Below are 25,158 nucleotides of genomic sequence, written 5' to 3' on the forward strand. Positions count from 1 at the left end.
CTGTTGTGGTGACCCCTCGGTCCTCCCACCCTCTCCAGACCTGTTGTTGAACTGTTGTGGGTGACCCTCGGCTCCCACCCTCTCCAGACCTGTTGTTGAACTGTTGTGGGTGACCCCTCGGTCCTCGCACCCTCTCCAGACCTGTTGTTGAACTGTTGGTGGGTGACCCTCGGTCCTCCCACCCTCTCCAGACCTGTTGTTGAACTGTTGTGGGTGACCCCTCGGTCCTCCCACCCTCTCCAGACCTGTTGTTGAACTGTTGTGGGTGACCCTCCGGTCCTCGCACCCTCTCCAGACCTGTTGTTGAACTGTTGTGGGTGACCCCTCGGTCCTCGCACCCTCTCCAGACCTGTTGTTGAACTGTTGTGGGTGACCCCTCGGTCCTCCCACCCTCTCCAGACCTGTTGTTAACGTTGTGGGTGACCCCTCGTCCTCGCACCTCTCCAGACTGTTGTTGAACTGTTGTGGGTGACCCCTCGGTCCTCGCACCCTCTCCAGACCTGTTGTTGAACTGTTGTGGGTGACCCCTCGGTCCTCCCACCCTCTCCAGACCTGTTGTGAACTGTTGTGGTGACCCCTCGGTCCTCCCACCCTCTCCAGACCTGTGTTGAACTGTTGTGGGTGACCCCTCGGAGCTCTCGGCCTCTCATGTCCTCCCACCCTCTCCAGACCGGTCTGATGTACATTATAGAAACAGGGCAGAAAGTTGCAATAGGCACGTGCAACCCAAGGTTTGATACCGGCATAAACAGAAACCCTCTTAAACCTAACCACTAACACTACCATCCTTATGTATAGTCCCTGATTGCCATCCTAATGATCTGCCATCCCTATGTATAGTCCCTGACTGCCATCCTTATGTATAGTCCCTGACTGCCATCCTTATGATAGTCCCTGACTGCCATCCCTATGTATAGTCCCTGACTGCCATCCTTATGTATAGTCCCTGACTGCCATCCCTATGTATAGTCCCTGACTGCCATCCTTATGTATAGTCTCGACTGCCATCCTTATGTATAGGTCCCTGACTGCCATCCTTATGTATAGTCCCTGACTGCCATCCTTATGTATAGTCCCTGACTGCCATCCCATGTATAGTCCCTGACTGCCATCCTTATGTATAGTCCTGACTGCCATCCTTATGTATAGTCCTGACTGCCATCCTTATGTATAGTCCCCTGACTGCCATCCTTATGTATAGTCCTGACTGCCATCCTTATGTATAGCGCCTGACTGCCATCCTTATGTATAGCCCCTGACTGCCCATCCTTATGTATACGTCCCCTGACTGCCATCCTTATGTATAGTCCCTGACTGCCATCCTTATGTATAGTCCCTGACTGCCATCCTTATGTATAGTCCCTGACTGCCATCCTAATGAATAGTCCCTGACTGCCATCCATATGTATAGTCCCTGTCATCCTCATGAATAGTATGCGGGGCATGTCATCACGTAACTGTAAATCTCCGTTCCACATTTCATTCTAAATTCCTAGTGCTTGCTAAATCTATTTTTCAACTAGATCAAAATAATGATTCTTTGCAGGACAAGGATTGCCCTGACTTTCAAGAATGCCTAAATTGCTTGGCATTGATTTTGTGGTTGGCTGGATGCAAGTTTCACCGTTCAATATTTCAGATCTACAGAAGTGCAAGTCTAACCATGGCACGGACCGTGGCGATACTGTGGCACGTGAGACTGAATAGAATATGGCAAATATTAGTCAATTCTTGCATTCTATCCATGCTGGCTTTTGCGGGCTACCTGAAACAGATAGGTGAGAGGGCATACAGACTGTCGCCAATTTATTCATGCACAATTTGCCTAAATGGATGATGGAAACACGTCAAACCCTTCATTTCTATTTGACAATAGTTTTTTGCAATTTTTTAAAATGTATTTTCTGTTGTGAGAGATAACAATTATAGGCAATTGTCAATGTAAACTTTCTAAATGTTGATCAAAAACGCTTGAAGGAGAAGAGGTTCTCATATTCATTTTATGGTCGGGGAATAATCAAAATAGAAACAGAAGGCCTGGGTTCATTCAGAGGTCTTCAGTGCCACGGCAGAAATGCATCTTAGATGGCTCCCGGTTATTTGAGCATTACAGGCCAAGTTTGACTGATGTCATTTCCAGTTTCATTTGGAGCCGGGTGAACGTGGCCCATCCGTCATGAGCTTTAAAAAGTCAACGTGTGATAAATGACAAAGCGGTTCTGGAACATTGCTCAAACCTAAAAGGCCAGTTCATATCTGCTCTATAAAACACAAGGCTAGTAAGCTATTCCCCTCCCTCCCTCTTTCTCTCTCTCTGACAGGCTCCAGATGGTTAGATAAACAAGAGGCTAGACGAGAGAGAGAGTGCAGTTGTTCGACTTGACATTTAAAACAGAGAATCGTAAACTGAGAGGTGTAGCTCAAAAAGGGCACGGAGTTAAAAAAAACAACATTTTTTTAACTTTGTTGTTCTGTTTCTGCATACTAGTATTTTTATTTTATTTTTTGCCTGAAGCTCTGCACACACTACGACATGGAGGTAACGGAGGAGAACCTAAACATAATATTTACACACAAATACTTTTTAGATCCCAAACTGGTCTTGAAGCTGTAAGTAAAGATTAATCATTTTGAGTGACCAGTAATTTTAGGCTTTTGGCAACACTTAATGCCTGCAGGTAGAAAGCTTGAAAACTTGTGAGCCTTTATATTTGTCAAACGGTGGGTGTAGCTGGTGGAAGTCAGGCGCAGGAGAGCAGAGATGAGCGGACAAAGCACTTTACTGAGGCAATTATTAGAACAGAACGCAACCGCGACACATAAACAAATGCCCAAAGAACAAGTGAGGCAGCACCAAGTACAACAACCAAGTACAAAGTACCGGCTGCCACAAAGCACGGGTACAAAACAAAACCCGGCGCAAACCAGCCGGAAGCGTGCCGACCTTGACAATTAAACAATACCCCACACAGACATGGAAGGAACAGAGGGCTAAATACACATAGTAATTATGAGGAGATGTAAACCAGGTGTGCAGGAAAACAAGACAAAACAAATGGAAAATGAAAGGTGGAGCGGCGATGGCTAGAAGACCGCCGTAAGCCGCCCGAACAAGGAGAGGGACAATATTGTCTTATAATAAGACACGTGAGAAGCAGAGACGGTCTTCTATAGTTCCAAAAGAGAGGATTGCTGCTATTGTTCACAGACTGTGGTCAGGAGAAAAGCCAAGCCAATTGGGCTTCATGGTTTACAAGCCAATCGGGGCTTTAAGCTTCATTAATCAGGAACAACAGCATCCGAGCAGAGTAATTTAATTAATCTATTTTAATCAGATTGAACCAATACGATTCCATTACTTAGAGAGGCCTCTGTCTAGTCATGGAGGGGAAACACATGTAAGACTTTAGTCAGTGTGAGATGACATTCAGAGGTAAACCTCTAATTGAGACATTGTAGAGTCTAGCAAAACCTTAAAACCTGGAAAAAGTATAGAAAACCCCCAAAATTGTCTTCTCACTGTGACTTTTGTTTCCCTCTGTAAACAGCATTAAAACAGTTTTAAAACAGTATTCAAACAGCGTTAAAACAGTGTTTAAAACAGTATTAAAACAGCGTTAAAACAGTAATAACACAGTATTAAAACAACGTTAAAACAGTAATAAAACAGTATTAAAACAACGTTAAAACAGTAATAAAACAGTATTAAAACAACGTTAAAACAGTATTAAAACAACGTTAAAACAGTAATAAACAGCAGTAAAACAGCATTTAAAGAGCATTAAACCCGCATTAAAACGGTATTAAAACAGTATTAGAGATTGAAACAACATTAAAAGAACAGTAAAACAGTATTGCAACAGTATTAAAAGAGTATTAAAATAACATTAAAACAGTATTAAGAGTATTTAAACAACTTAGAACAGTATTAGGAGTATTTAAACAACACTAAAAGAACATTAAAACAGTATTAAAAGAGTATTTAAACAACATTAAAACAGTTAGGAGTATTTAAACAACATTAAAACAGTATTAGGAGTATTTAAACAACATTAAAAGAACATTAAAACAGTATGAAACGAGTATTTAAACAACATTAAAACAGTATTAAAGGAGTATTTAAACAACATTAAAAGAACATTAAAACAGTATTAAAACATTATTAAAAGAGTATTAAAAGAGTATTTAAACAACATTAAAAGAACATTAAACAGTATTAAAAGAGTATTTTAAACAACATTAAAACAGATTAAAGGAGTATTTAAACAACATTAAAATAACATTAAAACAGTATTAAAACAGTATTAAAAGAGTATTTAAACAACATTAAAACAGTATTAAAACAGCATTTAAACAACATTAAAACAGTATTAAATAGTATAAAACAGTATAAAAAGAGTATTCTAAACAACATTAAAACAGTATTAAAGGAGTATTTAAACAACATTAAAAGAACATTAAAACAGTATAAAACAGTATTAAAAGAGTATTTAAACAACATTAAAACAGTATTAAAACAGTATTTAAACAACATTAAACAGTATTAAAATAGTATTTAAACAACATTAAAACAGTATTAAAATAGTATTAAAACAGTATAAAAAGACTATTTAAACAGTATTAAAACAGTATTAAAACAGTATTAAACAGTATTAAAAGAACAATAAAACAGTATTAAAATAGTATTTAAACAACATTAAAACAGTATTAAAATAGTATTAAAACAATATAAAAAGACTATTTAAACAGTATTAAAACAGTATTAAAACAGTGTTAACAGTATTAAAAGAACAATAAAACAGTATTAAAATAGTATTTAAACAACATTAAACCAGTATTAAAATAGTATTAAAACAGTATAAAAAGACTATAAAACAGTATAAAACAGTATTAAAAGAACAATAAAACAGTATAAATAGTATTAAAACAGTATAAAAAGACATTTAAACAGTATTAAAACAGTATTAAAATAGTATTAAACAGTATTAAAAGAACAATATAACAGTATAAAATAGTATTTAAACAACATTAAAACAGTATTAAAATAGTATTAAAACAGTAAAAAAGACTATTAAAACAGTATTAAAACAGTAATTTAAACAACATTAAAACAGTATTAAAACAGTATTAAACAGTATTAAAAGAACAATAAAACAGTATTAAAATAGTATTTAAACAACATTAAAACAGTATTAAAATAGTATTAAAACAGTATAAAAAGACTATTAAAACAGTATTAAAACAGTATTAAAAAACAATAAAACAGTATTAAAATAGTATTAAAACAGTATTAAAACAGTATTAAAACAGTATTAAACAGTATTAAAAGAACAATAAAACAGTATAAAATAGTATTTAAACAACATTAAAACAGTATTAAAATAGTATTAAAACAATTAAAAAAGACTATTTAAACAGTATTAAAACAGTATTAAAACAGTATTAAACAGTATTAAAAGAACAATAAAACAGTATTAAAATAGTATTTAAACAACATTAAACCAGTATAAAATAGTATTAAAACAGTATAAAAAGACTATTAAAACAGTATTAAAACAGTATTAAAAGAACAATAAAACAGTATTAAAATAGTATTAAAACAGTATAAAAAGACTTTAAACAGTATTAAAACAGTATTAAAATAGTATTAAACAGTATTAAAAAAAATATAACAGTATAAAATAGTATTTAAACAACATTAAAACAGTATTAAAATAGTATTAAAACAGTATAAAAAGACTATTAAAACAGTATTAAAACAGTATTTAAACAACATTAAAACAGTATTAAAACAGTATTAAACAGTATTAAAAGAACAATAAAACAGTATTAAAATAGTATTTAAACAACATTAAAACAGTATTAAAATAGTATTAAAACAGATAAAAAGACTATTAAAACAGTATTAAAACAGTATTAAAAGAACAATAAAAAACAGTATTAAAATAGTATTAAAACAGTATTAAAAACAGTATTAAAACAGTATTAGGAGTATTAAACAACATTAAAAAAACATTAAAACAGTATGAAACGAGTATTTAAACAACATTAAAACAGTATTAAAGGAGTATTTAAACAACATTAAAAGAACATTAAAACAGTATTAAAACATTATTAAAAGAGTATTTAAACAACATTAAAAGAACATTAAAACAGTATTAAAAGAGTATTTAAACAACATTAAAACAGTATTAAAGGAGTATTTAAACAACATTAAAATAACATTAAAACAGTATTAAAACAGTATTAAAGAGTATTTAAACAACATTAAAACAGTATTAAAACAGCATTTAAACAACGTTAAAACAGTATTAAAATAGTATTAAAACAGTATAAAAAGAGTATTCTAAACAACATTAAAACAGTATAAAGGAGTATTTAAACAACATTAAAAGAACATTAAAACAGTATTAAAACAGTATTAAAGAGTATTTAAACAACATTAAAACAGTATTAAAACAGTATTTAAACAACATTAAAACAGTATTAAAATAGTATTTAAACAACATTAAAACAGTATTAAAAAAGTATTAAAACAGTATAAAAAGACATTTTAAACAGTATTAAAACAGTATTAAAACAGTTAAACAGTATTAAAAGAACAATAAAACAGTATTAAAATAGTATTTAAACAACATTAAAACAGTATTAAATAGTATTAAAACAATATAAAAAGACTATTTAAACAGTATTAAACAGTATTAAAACAGTATTAAACAGTATTAAAAGAAAAAAACAGTATTAAAATAGTATTTAAACAACATTAAACAGTATTAAAATAGTATTAAAACAGTATAAAAAGACTATTAAAACAGTATAAAAACAGTATTAAAAGAACAATAAAACAGTATTAAAATAGTATTAAAACAGTATAAAAAGACTATTTAAACAGTATTAAAACAGTATTAAAATAGTATTAAACAGTATTAAAAGAACAATATAACAGTATTAAAATAGTATTTAAACAACATTAAAACAGTATTAAAATAGTATTTAAAACAGTATAAAAAGACTATTAAAACAGTATTAAAACAGTATTAAAAGAACAATAAAACAGTATTAATAGTATTAAAACAGTATTAAACAGTATTAAAACAGTATTAAACAGTATTAAAAAAAACAATAAAACAGTATTAAAATAGTATTTAAACAACATTAAAACAGTATTAAAATAGTATTAAAACAATATAAAAAGACTATTTAAACAGTATTAAAACAGTATTAAAAACGTATTAAACAGTATTAAAAGAACAATAAAACAGTATTAAAATAGTATTTAAACAACATTAAACCAGTATTAAAATAGTATTAAAACAGTATAAAAAGACTATTAAAACAGTATTAAAACAGTATTAAAAGAACAATAAAACAGTATTAAAATAGTATTAAAACAGTATAAAAAGACTATTTAAACAGTATTAAAACAGTATTAAAATAGTATTAAACAGTATTAAAGAAACAATTAACAGTATTAAAATAGTATTTAAACAACATTAAAACAGTATTAAAATAGTATTAAAACAGTATAAAAAAGACTATTAAAACAGTATTAAAACAGTATTTAAACAACATTAAAACAGTATTAAACAGTATTAAACAGTATTTAAACAACATTAAAACAGTATTAAAATAGTATTAAAACAGTATAAAAAGACTATTAAAACAGTATTAAAACAGTATTAAAAGAACAATAAAACAGTATTAAAATAGTATAAAACAGTATTAAAACAGTATTAAAACAGTATTAAACAGTATTAAAAGAACATTAAAACAGTATTAAAAGAGTATTTAAACAACATTAAAACAGTATAAAAATACTATTTAAACAGTATTAAAACAGTATTAAAACAGTATAAAATAACATTAAAACAGTATTAAAACGTATTAAAACAGTATAAAACAGTATTAAAAGAACATTAAAACAGTATTAAATGTACCTGGAGGAGCACTTGAATGTGTTTCGTCATTGGATTTATTGCGCTGCCAGACTCAGAAGACGACGAAATCCACGTCTGTGGTTTTTGCCGATTTCTTTATAGGATAGCTAGCAACTTGTAAACAATTACCCGTTCCTATATGACTACTATTTTAATAGCAATATTGAATAATACAATACAATAATACAATCTTCAACCTAGCCTAAACTCCAATCTTCTAATATTTAAAAAAGGTCAAAATGTAACCCCTCCATCAGAAAAAGGTTCCTGTTTGAACCTTTACCCAGGTTCCTGTTTGAACCTCTACCCAGGGGTCCTGTTTGAACCTCTACCCAGGGTTCCTGTTTGAACCTTTACCCAGGGTGCATGTTTGAACCTTTACCCAGGGGTTCCTGTTTGAACCTTTACCCAGGGGTTCCTGTTTTGAACCTTACCCAGGGGTTCCTGTTTGAACCTTTACCCAGGGGTTCCTGTTTGAACCTTTACCCAGGGGTCCTGTTTGACCTTTACCCAGGGGTTCCTGTTTGACAGACCTTTACCCAGGGGTTCCTGTTTGAACCTTTACCCAGGGGTTCCTGTTTGAACCTTTACCCAGGGGTTCCTGTTTCAACCTTTACCCAGGGGTTCCTGTTTGAACCTTTACCCAGGGGTTCCTGTTTGAACCTTTACCCAGGGGTTCCTGTTTGAACCTTTACCCAGGGGTTCCTCGAATATCCTTTTCAGAGAGGAAAAGAAAAAAACAAGAACAGCAACAGTACAACAAGAACAGCAGCCGATCCAATGGTGCGAAGCTACCATCTGTGGGATTATGACTGAACGCCGTGGAGCGCCGTGGAGCTTCGGTTGGCCCGGGATAGCACCATTGGCTCCTCCTTGATCCAGCAGCGTCTCATTTAGTTTTTTTCCCGTTTCTCATCCAAACTCGCCACATTAATTATAGCGGTGACTGTCTCTGCATGATAGAGCCAAACTATTACAGCTAAACACACAGTACTGGAATGATTAAAGGGGCCCCTAAAATCCTGTCTGGGTCCCTGACAGTGACGATGGAAATATGACTATAAGCTTCAACAAAACCTGGACAAAAAAATTTAAAAAGGCTGATCATTGACTGCTGCCTCTGGTATTTCTCTTTCCTTATTTTATATTTTATTTATCCTTTATTTATCCAGATCGGCCAGTTAACCAGGTCGGCCAGTTGAGAAAGAGTTCTCATTTACAACTGCGACCTGGCCAAGATAAAGCAAAGCAATGCGACACAAACAACAACACAGAGTTAGACATGGAATAAACAAACGTACTGTCCAATAACACAACAGAATAAATAAATCTGTATACAGTGTGTACTTGAACGTAGACACAGAAACTACAGGCCATCTCTAGGCACACTGTACATTTAATACACCGTTATACAGTGAAGTGAACACACCAGATATGTTACAACACCCACACCAGCATAGGCCTACTATTAACAATGCATTTCCAATAGATAATGTCATTGTGCCATCCGTTTTGTCACCAAAGCCCCATATACTACCCACCACTGCGACCTGTACACTCTTGTTGGCTGGCCCTCGCTTCATACTCGTCGCCAAACCCACTGGCTCCAGGTCATCTACAAGACCCTGCTAGGTAAAGTCCCCCCTTATCTCAGCTCGCTGGTCACCATAGCAGCACCTACCTGTAGCACGCGCTCCAGCAGGTATATCTCTCTGGTCACCCCCAAAACCAATTCTTCCTTTGGCCGCCTCTCCTTCCAGTTCTCTGCGCCAATGACTGGAACGAACTACAAAATCTCTGAAACTGGAAACACTTATCTCCCTCACTAGCTTTAAGCACCAGCTGTCAGAGCAGCTCATAGATTACTGCACCTGTACATAGCCCATCTATAATTTAGCCCAAACAACTACCTCTTTACCTACTGTATTTATTTTATTTATTTTGCTCCTTTTGCACCCCATTATTTCTATCTCTACTTTTTCTATCTCTACTATCTCTACTACTACTTTTTTTTTAACTTGCTATATTGTATTTACTTCGCCACCATGGCCTTTTTAATTTTTATTTATTTATATATATATTTTGTTTGCCTTCACCTCCCTTATCTCACCTCACTTGCGTCACATTGTATATAGACTTATTTTTCACTGTATTATTGACTGTATGTTTGTTTTACTCCATGTGTAACTATATGTGTTGTTGTATGTGTCGAACTGCTTTGCTTTATCTTGGCCAGGTCGCATTGTAAATGAGAAACGTGTTCTCAATTTGCCTACCTGGTTAATAAAGGTGAAATAAAATAAATAATAAATTGTGTTCTACTGTGGATACTGAAGGAAGCACCATCTACAACAAAAGCATGTATTGATAACCATAATGTAAATAACCAGAACGTCACAGCAAAACGGGACATTTGTCTTCCCACTAGTACGTATTTGTAAGACAACGTTGCCAATGTATCAGCTGATATTGCTCTCTTGCAAAGAGATGATTTATGAAAATCACAGAGTTGTAACAATCAGATCATATCATTACTTCATATTTGAGAGGTAATGAAATGATCAGGTTGTCCTTTATGGAAATGTGAATTAGTCGCTTAAGGAAGGACAAGATTGGGCAAGCTGTTCACTAGTACAATAAGGAATAAAGTACTTACTTAGATAATAGGAGACAATGCCAAGAGTGGTAAAGCTGTTATCAATGCCTCGCCTGGTTCACCAATTACTTCTCAAATATAGTTCAGTGTGTCAAATCGGAGGGGCCTGTTGTTCGGACCTCTGGCAGTCTCTATGGGGGTGCACAGGGTTCAATTCTCGGTCCGACTCTTTTCTCTGTATAATCAATGATGTCGCTCTTGCTGCTGGTGATTCTCTGATCCACCTCTACGCAGACGACACCATTCTGTATACTTCTGACCCTTCATTGGCCACTGTGTTAACAAGCCTCCAAACGAGCTTAATGCCATACAACACTCCTTCCGTGCCTCCAACTGCTTTTAAATGCTAGTAAAACTAAAGTGCTATGCTCTTCAACCGATTGCTGCCCGCACCGCTCCGCCCGACTAGCATCACTTCTCTGGACGGTTCTGACTTAGAATATGGGGACAACTACAAATACCTAGGTGTCTGGTTTAGACTGTAAAACTATCCTTCCAGACTCAATTAAGCATCTCCAATCCAAATTAAATCTAGAATCGCTTCCTATTTCGCAAACAAAGCCTCCTTCACTCATGCTGCCAAACATACCCTCGTAAAGACGGACTATCTACCGATCTTGACTTCGGCGATGTGATTTACAAAAGCCTCCACACTAGTCTATCACAGTGCCATCTGTTTTGTCACCAAGCCCCATATACTACCCACCACTGCGACCTGTATGCTCTCGTTGGCTGGCCCTCACTACATATTCCGCGCCAAACCCACTGACTACAGGTCATCTATGAGTCTTTGCTAGGTAAAGCCACGCCTTATCTCAGCTCATTGGTCACCATAGCAACACCCACCCGTAGCACGCGCTCGCAGAATGTATATTTCACTGGTCACCCCCAAACCCAACACTTACTTTGACCGCCTTTCCCTTCCAGTTCTCTGTTGCCAATGACTGGAATGAATTGCAAAAATTAATGAAGCTGGAGTCTTATATCTCCCTCTCTAACTTTAAGCATCAGTTGTCAGAGCAGCTTTACCGATCGATCACTGTAACCTGTACACAGCCAATCTGTAATTAGCACACCCAAACTACCTCATCTCCATTATTGTTATGTATCCTCTTGCTATTTTGCACCCCAGTATCTCTACCTGCACATTCATCTTATGCACATCTGTCACTCCAGTGTTAATGTTAAATTGTAATTATTTCACCTCTATGGCCTATTTTTGCCTTACCTCCCTACTCTTTCCATTTGCACACACTGTACATAGATTTTTTCTATTGCATTATTGACTGTACGTTTGTTTACGTGTAACTCTGTGTTTGTTGTTTTTGTCGCACTGCTTTCTTTTATCTTGCCAGTGTAAACGGTGTTCCTCCTCCCCTTCATACGAAGAGGAGGAGTAGTGATTCGACCAAAATGCAGCGGGTTTTGAATACATAATGATTTATTAAATCAATCGACGAGACACGAAAACAAACACTGGGAAGGATTACAAAATAACAAAAAACGAATGTAGACTGACCTACACCATGAGTACTTACATAAAACACGAAGCACGTAGGAACAGGTACAGACTATAACAAACGAACGAACAAACGCTACAGTCCCGTGTGGTACGCAGACACAGACACGGAAGACAACCACCCACGACAAACAATGTGAAACAACCTCCCTATGTATGTCTCTCAATCAGAGGAAAACGAAAACACCTGCCTCTGATTGAGAGCCATACAAGGTCAATTAAACCTGACACATAACATAGAACAAACACAGACTGCCCACCCATCTCACGTCCTGACCCACTAAACACAACAATACAAAAGGAAAACAAGGTCAGGAACGTGACAGCCAGGTCGCAGTTGTAAATGAGAACTTGTTCTCAACTGGCCTACCTGGTTAAATAAAGGTGAAATAAATACATTTGGGTGTGTGAATAAGAAGTCGAACATAAAGAAATAAACCCTTCACTTACAGCAATTAGCAGTTGCATTGATTATTTATCAATTGGCATCCTGACGCACCTGCATATCAAAGACATGGAAATAATCCCTGATCTTTATTAATGTTGTGCGTAGAGAGGCATGAAGGTGGTCAAACACACCACTGGTCTGATTTAGATGAGCGGTTTCAAACCTCTCTTTGTCTCTGGGAGGACCAGATGTCCCCATGAAGAGAGAGAGGAGTTAAATGATCAAATTGAATGTTTTGAAGGGTACCTTCACCCATTCTCTGCAGAAGTGTGTTACTGTATTCTGTTCCACTTCTGTTTTCCATATTTCCCGAACACAAAACATTCACGACAACATTTCAATTAGTATTTGTTCTCCACAAAGTGTTGTTTACCCATTAAATCTATTGCTGGTTGGATTAATAAGAAACGTAAACAATGATCTGTTCTAAGGAACCCTTCAGTCTGAATAGAGATTCAACTGTCTTTGGTGGCCACTTGATTGACAAGTCAATGACCAAACTATTCAATATGCTTCCATTGTGGTGATAGTTTCTCTGTGAGTGAATCAGAGTATTTGGCAGTGTCATATCTGGACTGAGCTAGACCCCAGAGGATAACCACGGGAACCATGTTGGACTGCATATATCTGTGTAAATCATGTGTAAACATTGCTGGGTTGATGCCGAGGGGGGGAAAAAAACACTCAGGGCCAATCAGTTAAACGTCTGTGAACACGTCTCACAGAAATGTGTGTGTTTATTTGTGCTTTCCCATGCACTCAAGGACACGCACAATGAGCGAAACAGTACACGCATTGAGCAAAACCGTCGCAACAATTTGAAAAGATGGGATTATCCAAGGCCGGTTCCAAATACTTGCATACAAGTGAAAGCAGTGAGATAAAGTAATTGTGAAACTGAATATGAGCGAAGTCATACCGAATTCACAATCTGTTAAATGGCCACTGACTAGTTTATCCTTCACTGACACAAGGAACCCACTGGTCACAAACTGGTTGAATCAAAGTTGTTTCCACTTAATTTCTCAACCTATTATCTACGTGGAAAATACAATGGATTTGAAAAAAGTAATCAACGTAAACTGTTGATTTGAGTTATGAAGACAATAAAAAAAGACAGCAGGAAGGAGAGGAGATAAACTAACACAATCATGCATCAATCGTGGCCTGGGTTTAGTCGTGTGGATCAGCTCCTAGCTGTGTCTCTCTCTGTCTGTGACGGCAGAGGTGATGGGCCATTGGAGACAGAAGACTGGAGAATGGAGAGGGGAGACAGGAGACTGGAGACTGGAGAGGGAAGACGAGAGAAAGGAAACGGGAGATGGGAGACTGGAGAGGGGAGACGGAAGAAAGGAGACGGGAGAAAGGAGACATGAGTGGGGAGACTGGAGAGGGGAGACAGGAGACTGGAGAAAGGAGACAGGAGACTGGAAAATGGAGACGGAGACGGGAGACTGGAGAGGGGATACGGGAGACTGGAGAGGGGATACGGGAGAAAGGAGACGGGAGAAAGGAGACTGGAGAAAGGAGACAGGAGACTGGAAAATGGAGACGGAGACGGAGACGGAGACTGGAGACTGGAGACTGGAGACTGGAAAATGGAGACTGGAGACGAGAGAAAGGAGACTGGAGACGAGACTGGAGACAGGAAAGGAAAGGAACGGAAAGGGAAAGGGGGGATACCTAAAATGTGTCTTCCGCATTTAACCCAACCCCTCTGAATCAGAGAGGGGGAGGCAGGAGACAGGAGACTGGAGAAAGGAGACGGAGACTGGAGACAGGAGAAAGGTTACGGGAGACAGGACACTGGAGAAGGGAGACTGGAGAAAGGAGACTGGAAAATGGAGACGAGACTGGAGACGGGAGAAAGGTTACGGGAGACAAGAGACAAGAGACAGGAGACAGGAGACAGGAGACAGGAGACTGTAGACTGGAGAGGGGAGACTGGAGACGGGAGACGGGAGACCGGGAGACAGGAGAAAGGTTACGGGAGACAGAGACTGGAGAAGGGAGACTGGAGAAAGGAGACTGGAAAATGGAGACGAGACTGGAGACGGGAGACAGGAGAAAGGTTACGGGAGACAAGAGACAAGAGAGACAAGGAGACAGGAGACTGTAAGACTGGAGAGGGGAGACTGGAGACGGAGAACGGAGGACGGGAGAAAGGTTACGGGAGAGGCAGGAACAGGAGACAGGAGACAGGAGACAGGAGACAAGAGACAAGAGACAAGAGACAAGAGACAAGAGACAAGAGACAAGAGACAAGAGACAGGAGACAGGAGGCTGGAGGCTGGAGGCTGGAGACAGGAGAGGGGATACGGGAGACAGGAGACAGGTGAAAGGTTACGGGAGACGGGAGATTGGAGACGGGAGAAAGGAGACAGGAGATTGGAGATTGGAGACAGGAGTCTGGAGACAGGAAAGGAAAGGAACGGAAAGGGAAAGGGGGGATACCTAAAATATGTCTTCCGCATTTAACCCAACCCCTCTGAATCAGAAGAGGGGAGGCAGGAGACAGGAGACTGGAGAAAGGAGACTGGAGAAAGGAGACTGGAATAATGGAGACGGAGACTGGAGACAGGAGAAAGGTTACGGGAGACGGGAGACTGGAGNGGGAGACGGGAGAAGGGAGACTGGAGAAAGGAGACTGGAGAAAGGAGACTGGAGACGGGAGGCGGGAGAGGGGAGACTGGAGACTGGAGAGGGGAGACTGGAGAGGGGAGACTGGAGACTGGAGAGGGGAGACAGGATACAGGAGACTGGAGACTGGAGAGGGAAGACGAGAGAGGGGAGAAAGGTTACGGGAGACGGGAGACGAGAGAAAGGAGACAGGAGACGAGACTGGAGACAGGAGACTGGAGAGGGGAGAAAGGAGACTGGAGTCTGGAGACAGGAAAGGAAAGGAACGGAAAGGGAAAGGGGGGATACCTAAAATGTGTCTTCCGCATTTAACCCAACCCCTCTGAATCAGAAGAGGGGAGGCAGGAGACAGGAGACTGGAGAAAGGAGACGGAGACTGGAGACTGGAGACTGGAAAGGGAAGGCAGGAGAAAGGAGACTGGAGAGAGGAGACTGGAGACGGGAAAAAAGAGACAGGAGACTGGAGAGGTGAGATGGGAGAAAGGAGACAGGAGATTCGAGACAGGAGACTGGAGAGGGGAGACATGAGACAGGAGACTAGAGACGGGAGAGGGGAGACGGGAGAAAGGAGACTGGAGAGGGGAGAAAGGAGACAGGATAAAGGAGACTGGAGAGGGGAGAAAGGAGACAGCTTGCAGCTCTCTGTTTCGCCTCATTTCCATCATCATTCTATGGTTTCAGCTGTGAAAATATTGTGCAGTGGGTCACACGTCAGGGAAAAACATGATTCTATTACTCTGTAAGTATCCTGGTATAGTCTCCTACTGGCAAGCACAGGGTGGGATGGGCTGCTAAATGGGAGGCTGGAGGATTACTAAACATTGGACCAAATTTAGAAAGATTTAACCAATTCCATTTCCCCTCTTCAGTCTGTCTGTACTAAGAAGTATGTTCAATAGAAAAGCAAAATAAGCAGGTGCGCGTCCTCTTCGTCGCGCGCACACAGACTGATTTTTAACTCTGACTCCCAGTACCAAAACTCAAAATTCCTCCTCGTTTGGGAAGAAACAAGCCTGAAACCTTTAACAAAGACAGTTGACATCTAGTGGAAGCCATGGGAATTTCAATCTGGGAGCTGGAATTGCATATGACCCATAGCTTTCCATTGTAAGAGCATGAGCTCTCAAAAAAAAAGAATAATAGACCCTAGCCTAAAGAAGTTTAAAACTCGTTTTTCAACCACTCCACAAATTTCTTGTTAACAAACTATAGTTTTGGCAAGTTGGTTAGGACATCTACTTTGTGCATGAAAAGTAATTTTTCCAAAAATAGTTTACAGACAGATTATTTCACTTATAATTCACTGTATCACAATTCCAGTGGGACAGAAGTTTACATACACTAAGTTGACTGTGCCTTTAAACAGCTTGGAAAATTCCAGAAAATGATGTCATGGCTTTAGAAGCTTCTGATAGGCTAATTGACATAATTTGAGTCAATTGGAGGTGTACCTGTGGATGTATTTCAAGGCCTTCCTTCAAACTCAGTGCCTCTTTGCTTGACATCATGGGAAAATCTAAAGAAATCAGCCAAGTCTGGTTCATCCTTGGGAGCAATTTCCAAACGCCTGAAGGTACCACGTTCATCTGTACAAACAATAGTACGCACGTTTAAACAGCATGGGACCACGCACCCGTAATACCGCTCAGAAAGAAGATGCGTTCTGTCTCCTAGAGATCAACGTACTTTGATGCGAAAAGTGCAAATCAATCCCAAAACAACAGCAAAGGACCTTGTGAAGATGCTGGAAGAAAACAAAAGTATCTATATCGACAGTAAAATGAGTCCTATATCGACATTACCTGAAAGGCCGCTCAACAAGGACGAAGCTACTGCTCCAAAACCGCCATAAAAAAAACAGACTATGGTTTGCAACTGCACATGGGGACAAAGATCATACTTTTTGGAGAAATGTCTTCTGGTCTAAACAGTTTTCTGTTTGGCCATAATGACCATCGTTATGTTTGGAGGAAAAAGGGGGAGGCTTGCAAGCCGAAGAACACCATCCTAACCGAGAAGCACGGAGGTGGCAGCATCATGTTGTGGGGGTGCTTTGCTGCAGGAGGGACTGGTGCACTTCACAAAATAGATGGCTCATGAGGGAGGAAAATTATGTGGATATATTGAAGCAACATCTCAAGACATCAGTCAGGAAGTTAAAGCTTAGTCACAAATGGGTCTTCCAAATGGACAATGACCCCAAGCATACTTCCAAAGTTGTGGCAAATTGGCTTAAGGACAACAAAGTCAAGGTATTGGAGTGGTCATCACAAAGCCCTGACCTAAATCCTATAGAAAATTTGTGGACAGAACTGAAAAAGTGCGTGTGAGCAAGGAGGCCTTCAAACCTGACTCAGTTACACGAGCTCTGTCAGATGGAATTGGCCAAAAATCACCCAAATTATTGTGGTTAAGCTTGTGGAAGGCTACCTGAAACGTTTGACCCAAGTTAAACAATTTAAAGGCAATGCTACCAAATACTAATTGAGTGTCTGTAAACTTCTGACCCACTGGGAATGTGATGAAAGAAATTAAAGCTGAAATAAATAATCCTAACTGACCTAAAACAGGGAATTTTTACTTGGATTAAATGTCAGGAATTGTGAAAAACTGAGTTTCAATGTATTTGGCTAAAGTGTATGTAAACTTCCGACTTCAACTGTATATAATTAATGTTGGCTCTCCATGTACCTTTTAAGGGCCAGCCATGCTGTCATGTTCTTTGCCAATTGTAATTTTCCTAAGTCTCTCTTTGTGGCACCTGACTTCATGACTGGAGAGTAGTCCAGGTGTGACAAAATAGTAGGAACTGACTCGTTGACAGTGCTGTTAAGAAGGCAGATCAGCGCTTTATTATGGACAGATTTGTTAGCTACTGTTGCATCAATATGTTTTGATCATGACAGTTTACAATCCAGGGTTACTCCAAGCAGTTTAGTCACCTCAACTTGCTCAATTTCCAAATCATTCATTACAATATTTAGTTGAGGTTGAGGGTCTAGTGAAAGATTTGTCCCAAATACAAATGTTTTTCGTTTTTGAAATATTTAGGACTAACTTACTTCCTTGCCACCCATTCTGAAACTAACTGCAGCTCTTTGTTAAGAGTTGCAGTCATTTCAGTTGCTGTTGTAGCTTACATGTATAATGTTCAGTCATCCACATACATAGAAACATGGCTTTACTCAAAGCCAGTGGGATGTCGTTAGAAAAGATTTAAAAAAAGTGAGGGGCCTAGACAGTTGCCCTGGGGAATTCCTGATTCTAACTGGATTATGTTGGAGAGGGTTTAATTAAAGAACACCGCCTGTGTTCTGTAGACGGGTAACTTTCTATCCACATTATAGCAGGGGGTGTAGAGCAATGACACATACGTTTTTTCCAGCAGCAGACTATGATCGATAATGTCAAAAGCCGCACTGAAGTCTAACAAAACAGCCCCCACAATATTTTTATCATCTATTTCTCTCAGCCAATCATCAGTCATTTGTGTAAGTACTGTGCTTGTTGAATGTCCTTCCCTACAAGTGTGCTGAAAAGTCTGTTGTCAATTTGTTTACTGTAAAATAGCATTGAATCTGGTCAAACACAATTTTTTCCCAAAAGTTTACTAAGGGTTGGTAACAGGCTGATTGGTTGGCTATTTGAGATGGAAAAGGGGGCTTTACTATTCTTGGGTAACGGAATGACTTTTGCGTCCCTCCAGGCCTGAGGGCACACACTTTCTAGTAGGCTTAAATTGAAGATATGGCAAACAGGAGTGGCAATATCGTCCGCAATTATCCTCAGCAATTTTCCATCCAGGATGTCAGACCCAGGTGGCTTGTCATTGTTTTTCACCTCTTTCCTAACTCACTTTACGGAATTCAAAAGTACAATTCTTGTCTTTCATAATTCGGTCAGATATACTTCGATGTGTACTGTAGTGTCAGCATTTGTTGCTGGCATGTCATGCCTGAGTTTGATCATATTGCCAATGAAAAAATCTTTATAGTAGTTGGCAATATCAGTGGGTCTTGTGATGAATGAGATACCTGATTCAATGAATGATGGAGCCAAGTTTGCCTTTTTGCCCAAAATTAAAATTAAAATTAAAATTAAGGTGCTCCAAAGCTTTTTACTATCATTCTTTCTATAATTTATTTTTGTTTCATAGTATAGTTTCTTATTCTTTTTATTCAGTTTAGTCACATGATTTCTCAATTTGCAGTACGTTTGCCAATCGGTTGTGCTGCCAGACTTATTTGCCATTCCTTTTGCCTCATCCCTCTCAATCATAATTTAAAAAAAATCCTCATCAATCCAAGGGGATTTAACTGTTTTTACAGTAATTTTCTTAACTTCTTGGAACTATAGGGGGTGCTGTTCCGCATTAGCATATTTGGGTCTCCAAATTAAACTGCCTCGTGCTAAATTCTTGATCGTACAATATGCATATTATTGTTATTATTGGATAGAAAACACCTTCTAGTTTCTATAGAAGTTGGAATTTTGTCTCTGAGTGGTACAGAACAATAATCTACAGCACTTTTCATGAACAGGGTTCAGATTTCAGAAATTTTTACCCCTGATCTGGAGTCTGTTTTTAAGGCGACAGTGAAATGCTATGAAGAAACCGACACTGCCTACGTCTTCCTCTGGGTTCTGTACGTCATCACGTTTTGAATGGAATCGATTGGACAATCACAGCCATTATAAAAGACCAAAATGTATAGGGACCTCCTTTCTCGTCGCGCGCCTGAAGCGTGAAGGACATCGGACTTGCCTCGTTCCAAATCGTTGTCTAACCAGCATATTTCTCCGGTCATGTTTTCAGTCGTTATAGTTGTTAAAAAAATCATAATGTAGTTAATTTGAACCGTTTTATAGCAATTTTATATCCGTTTAGTGCGATTTTGAGGAATTCTTTGTTGTGCACTCTGAAAGTTTGGACACGTTTTGGGGTCCCGTTCGATCGTTAGTGGATATTTCGAAGGACAGAGGACATCTATCGACCAAAAGACGTTTATAACATAGAAAGGATACATTGCCAAGAATCTGATGGAAGAACAGCTCAAAGTAAGCAATATTTAATATGATAAATCGTTTTTCTGTCGAAATATTTAAACGCATATTTCGCCATTTTGTTTGTTATAGCTTCACTTGGCGAACCCTGTATTGAAAAGTAAGGATAATTTTAAAAATGTAAATCAGCGGTTGCATTAAGAACTAATTTGTCTTTCGATTCCTGTCAACCCTGTATTTTTTAGTCAAGTATATGATTAGCTTTCGATTAAACTAGATCACTCTGAAAGCTGACGTTCCTCATTTTGAGGCATGAGTTGTGACTATTTCCATTGTATAACCACGGTTTTGTATGGCTAAATATGGCACCTTTTCGAACAAACTGTATATGTATGTTGTAAAATGATGTTACAGGAGTGTCATCGGAAGAATTCTGAGAAGGTTAGTGAAAAAATTAATATATTTTGGCGGTGATTACGTTATAGCCTCTTTGGCTGGAATCGATGCTCTGGTAACGTTTGCACATGTGGTATGCTAACTTATCGATTTATTGTGTTTTGCTGAAAAACGCTTAGAAAAATCTGAAATATGGTCTGAAATCACAAGAACTGGGTCTTTCCATTGCTATGCTTTGTCTATTTTTATGAAATGTTTATGATGAGTAAATTGGTCATACACGTTGCTCTATCTAGTAATTCTAGTCGATTTGTGATGGTCGGTGCAATTGTAAACTGTGATTTCTACCTGAAATATGCACTTTTTTTCTAACAAAAAACTATCCTATACCATGATATGTTATCAGACTGTCATCTGAAGAGGTTTTTCTTGGTTAGTGGCTATCAATATCTTAGTTGAGCCGAATTGGTGATAGCACCTGAAGGAGTAAGAAACTGATGGAGTTAGAATAGTGGTGTATTTTGCTAACGTGTTTAGCTAATAGATTTACATATTTTGTCTTCCTGTAAAACACATTTTAAAATCTGAAAGGTGGCTTTATTCACAAGATCTGTATCCTTATCATCTTTGGTGTCTTGGACTTGTGATTTAATGATATTTAGATGCTACTATCTACTTGTGAAGCTATGCTAGCTATGCTAATCAGTGTGTGGGGGGTGGGGGGTGCTCCCGGATCCGGGTTTCTGAGGCAGTAGAGGTTTTAATGGGTGCATGCTTATTAGTAACTCAAGTGCAGCGTCTGGTTGCTCCTCATTACACACCACAGACCAGCAAATATTCTTTACATCAACAACATAAGAATCCCTACAAACTTGTTGTATGACCTCTTATACACTATATTAGGCCCAGCGTTAGGATCTTTGGTTCTCCTAAATATGGCTCCTATATTGTGATCACTACATCCAATGGATTTGGATACATTAGTAAAGATGTGATCAATATATGTTAATAATTTAATTCCTGTTCTGTTTGTAACTACCCTGATAGGTTGACTAATTACCTGAACCAGGTTTCAGGCACTGGTTCCAGTTTGAAGCTTTTTCTTGAGTGGGGCAGCTTGATGAAAGCCAGTCAATATTTAAATCACCCGGGGCCTCCCGGCTGGCGCAGAGGTCTAAGGCAGTGCATCGCAGTGCTAGTTATGCCACCAGAGATTCTGGGTTTGAGTCCAGGCTCTGTCGCAGCCAGCCGTGACCGGGAGGCCCATGGGGCGGCGCACAATTGGCCCAGCATCATCCGGGTTAGGGCGGGTTGGCCGGCAGGGATATCCTTGTCTCATCGCACACTAGCGACTCCTGTGGCGGGCCGGGCGCAGTGCACACTGACCAGGTCGCCAGGTGTACGGTGTTTCCTCCGACACATTGGTGCGGCTGGCTTTCAGGTTGGATGGGCATTGTGTCAAGAAGCAGTGCGGCTTGGTTGGGTTGTGTTTCGGAGGATGCATGCCTCTCCCGAGTCCGTACCGGAGTTGCAGCGATGAGACAAGACTGTAACTACTACCAATTGATATCACAGACATTATCAAGCATTTCGCACGTTATCCAGATACTTACTGTTAGCACTTGGTGGTCTATAGCAGCTTCCCACAAGAATGGGCTTGAGGTGAAGTCATATTACTTCAACAGTATTTAACATGAGATCCTCTCTAAGCTTTACAGGAATGTGGTTCTCAATATAAACAGCAACACCGCCCCCATTGGCATTTCTGTATTTTCTGTAAATGTTATAACCATGTATTGCTACCACTGTATCATCAAATGTATTATCTTAGTGAGTTTCAGAGATAGAATATGAATGTCATCTGTTATAAGAAAGTTATTGACTTCATGAACCTTGTTTCTTATACGTTAATATGGGCAATTTTTTTGCACTTTTCTGTGTTGCTTGGTTGTTTTTAATTGTTTACTGGAAGCTAATCAGAAGTAGACTTGCTCATGTTATTAATATTGGAGCTGATAGTGCAGGGTGAGCTGCACAAAGTGGACTTTTTTCTGTCAATTACGTTTTGCTTTCGATGTGATTGGTGTGAAGCCAAATCCAAACGGGCTTCCCTTGATACTTTTTTTGGGGCGCCCCAAGACCATTCACAGTTGAGTCACTCAGTTTAGCTTAACGCTGATTGGCTATTATTGTATTTATTTATTTTTTATCAAGGGAGGCCAAATGCTGGTTGGCTTCCCTTGCATTCAGTGCTGTGGGCAACAATGTCATAGTCTTTTTGACCAGACAGCATCAGATAGATTGGCTACACATACTGAGACAGATGGGTGCTGTTTCTTTCGCTCAGATTCTTTCTCCAATGAGATACATTTAGCCTCTTTCAAATTGAAGACATTTTATGAAACAGAAAGACGAAAGATTGATGTTTTTTAGGTTTTTTTTCTTTTTGAAAAATCTTTTGGAGAAGCCTGGCTTCCCTTGTCATCCATAAATACATGGCGCTGTCCCTATATGATATAAAATGCATTATTTTGTGTCCTCCTCCCGTGCAAAACCGTTAAAGCGTTCAGAATAACTTGTCTGCTACCAAAGAGGATTCGCCCTGGTTCCGCCACTCTCCAAGATACCCCCCCCCCCCGTCCTATAAACAGAACCAAGTGGAGCAGCTGTCTGCATGTGAGGTTGTCCTTCAGCTTAGCTGCAACATCTCTACATTCATATTTCATCACACATGACCTTGTTGGTATGCCCATTTCGTAGCTATTCGTTCGATGTAAAATGCAATCTGACAACTCCTATTCACCACCAAAGCAAACAATAATGAAAGCAAATATGAACAATATAGGGAATAATTTAATATTTTCTCAGTCCCAATGATCTCTACTACTTTGTTATTTAAAAAATAAATAATCAAAGACATTTAAAAAGCCCTATGACATCTAGGGAAAAATATGACTTAGTCGGGAAAATACTTGCCATCTAAAGTCCCGGGCTGAGTTCCGCACTCAACCATTCATAGATGCACAACCTGTATTAATGCTGGCCTACCGTTTACCCTGAAAATGCCTTGTATCACCGTCAAAGATATATTTTTCACATTCGGCACCTACAGTACATGTCTTATCACAAGATTTGGAACAGAGGACATAGACTTCAGTTAATAGACGCATGACATCAAACACATCATCTATGGTATATACGCACTAGCATATCCCACAGCGCTGGCAAGACCCTCTGCGTCGACAGACGGCACAAGAAAGATGTCTTCAATAGAGCACCAAATTGGAAACAGAGTAGTAGAGAATATTGAAGTTTTTGCCAGGGCTATTTAACACATTGATTCAGCTCGGCTGGACTGAGACGATAGGACACAGCTTCACATACTCCTGGGGGACTCCAAAAAAAAATTGTAAGCAGAAAATTGTAAATCAATACAGGTTTATCACGAGCAAAAAAACTGTGCAATTTTATCTACAGGAGGGACGGCAGGCCTTATTGTATGGTTGAGAGGGATGAGGCAAAAAGGAATGGGAAATAAGTCTGGCAGCACAACCGATTGGCAAACATACTGCTTTTTACTATAATTCTTTCTATAATTTATTTTTGTTTCATCGTATAGTTTCTTATTCTATAAAAATAAATAAAATCTGTCTATCTGCAAATTAAATGTAGGCCTAACCATACTTTATAAATCATATATCATCAATTATACTATTTAGGCCTATATAGTATTTACAAAGTCATCAACAGCTATTGTTTCAATACAACCCAGTGGTTCAACTAAAAATAGACAATACATGTAGGCCTAGGGTTTCAAGCTTTGGTTGAGTTCAAATGTCATTTTCAAGGTAATAATGTATATCTTGGATTCACATCTCTATCTGTTTTAAGATGGTCATACCATGGACCATTTAGCTATTTGACTTTGAATTATAGGAACCCTGAACGTATCAAATATATATATATATATTTCTTTTTTAAATTATTTGAACAAATATTGAATTTGGCCTTTACTGATATAGCCCATAGAAACACATTGAATAACACATTCAAAACAGTAAAAAAAACTAAAAACCATAAGGAAAAGTATGGAAATTTCTTTTCTATTTCTCTGAGATATAAGACAGCTAATGAAATATTTTTCATTTTTGGACACATTTAACCCCCCTTTTTTTGCTACAAAACTATCTCCATTCTTCCATTATAATTTTTTAAAGCGGTACTGGGTTACCTTCAGATGAGTCCCGTGAAACGGAGAACACTATCGTGTTTGTGAGAATCTCCCCTTTCCATAGTGGGATGGTATTAGTTTGTAGCCCAAACGGTTCTGATGCTACAGACGGAAGTTGGCAGATCGCCGGTACCGACTTCAGACGAGTCCCGTGACGAGTCCCCAGACGAGTCCCGTGACGAGTCCCGTGACGAGTCCCGTGACGAGTCCCGTGAAGAGTCCCGTGTTCCTGAGAATCTCATCTTTCCATAGAGGGGTCATATTATACTGGGGGGAAAAATAAACGCAATATGCAACAATTTCAAAGATTTTACTTAGTTCATATAA

This window comes from Salvelinus sp. IW2-2015, unplaced genomic scaffold (genome assembly GCF_002910315.2).
Source record: "Salvelinus sp. IW2-2015 unplaced genomic scaffold, ASM291031v2 Un_scaffold1856, whole genome shotgun sequence".
Classification (NCBI taxonomy): domain Eukaryota; kingdom Metazoa; phylum Chordata; class Actinopteri; order Salmoniformes; family Salmonidae; genus Salvelinus; species Salvelinus sp. IW2-2015.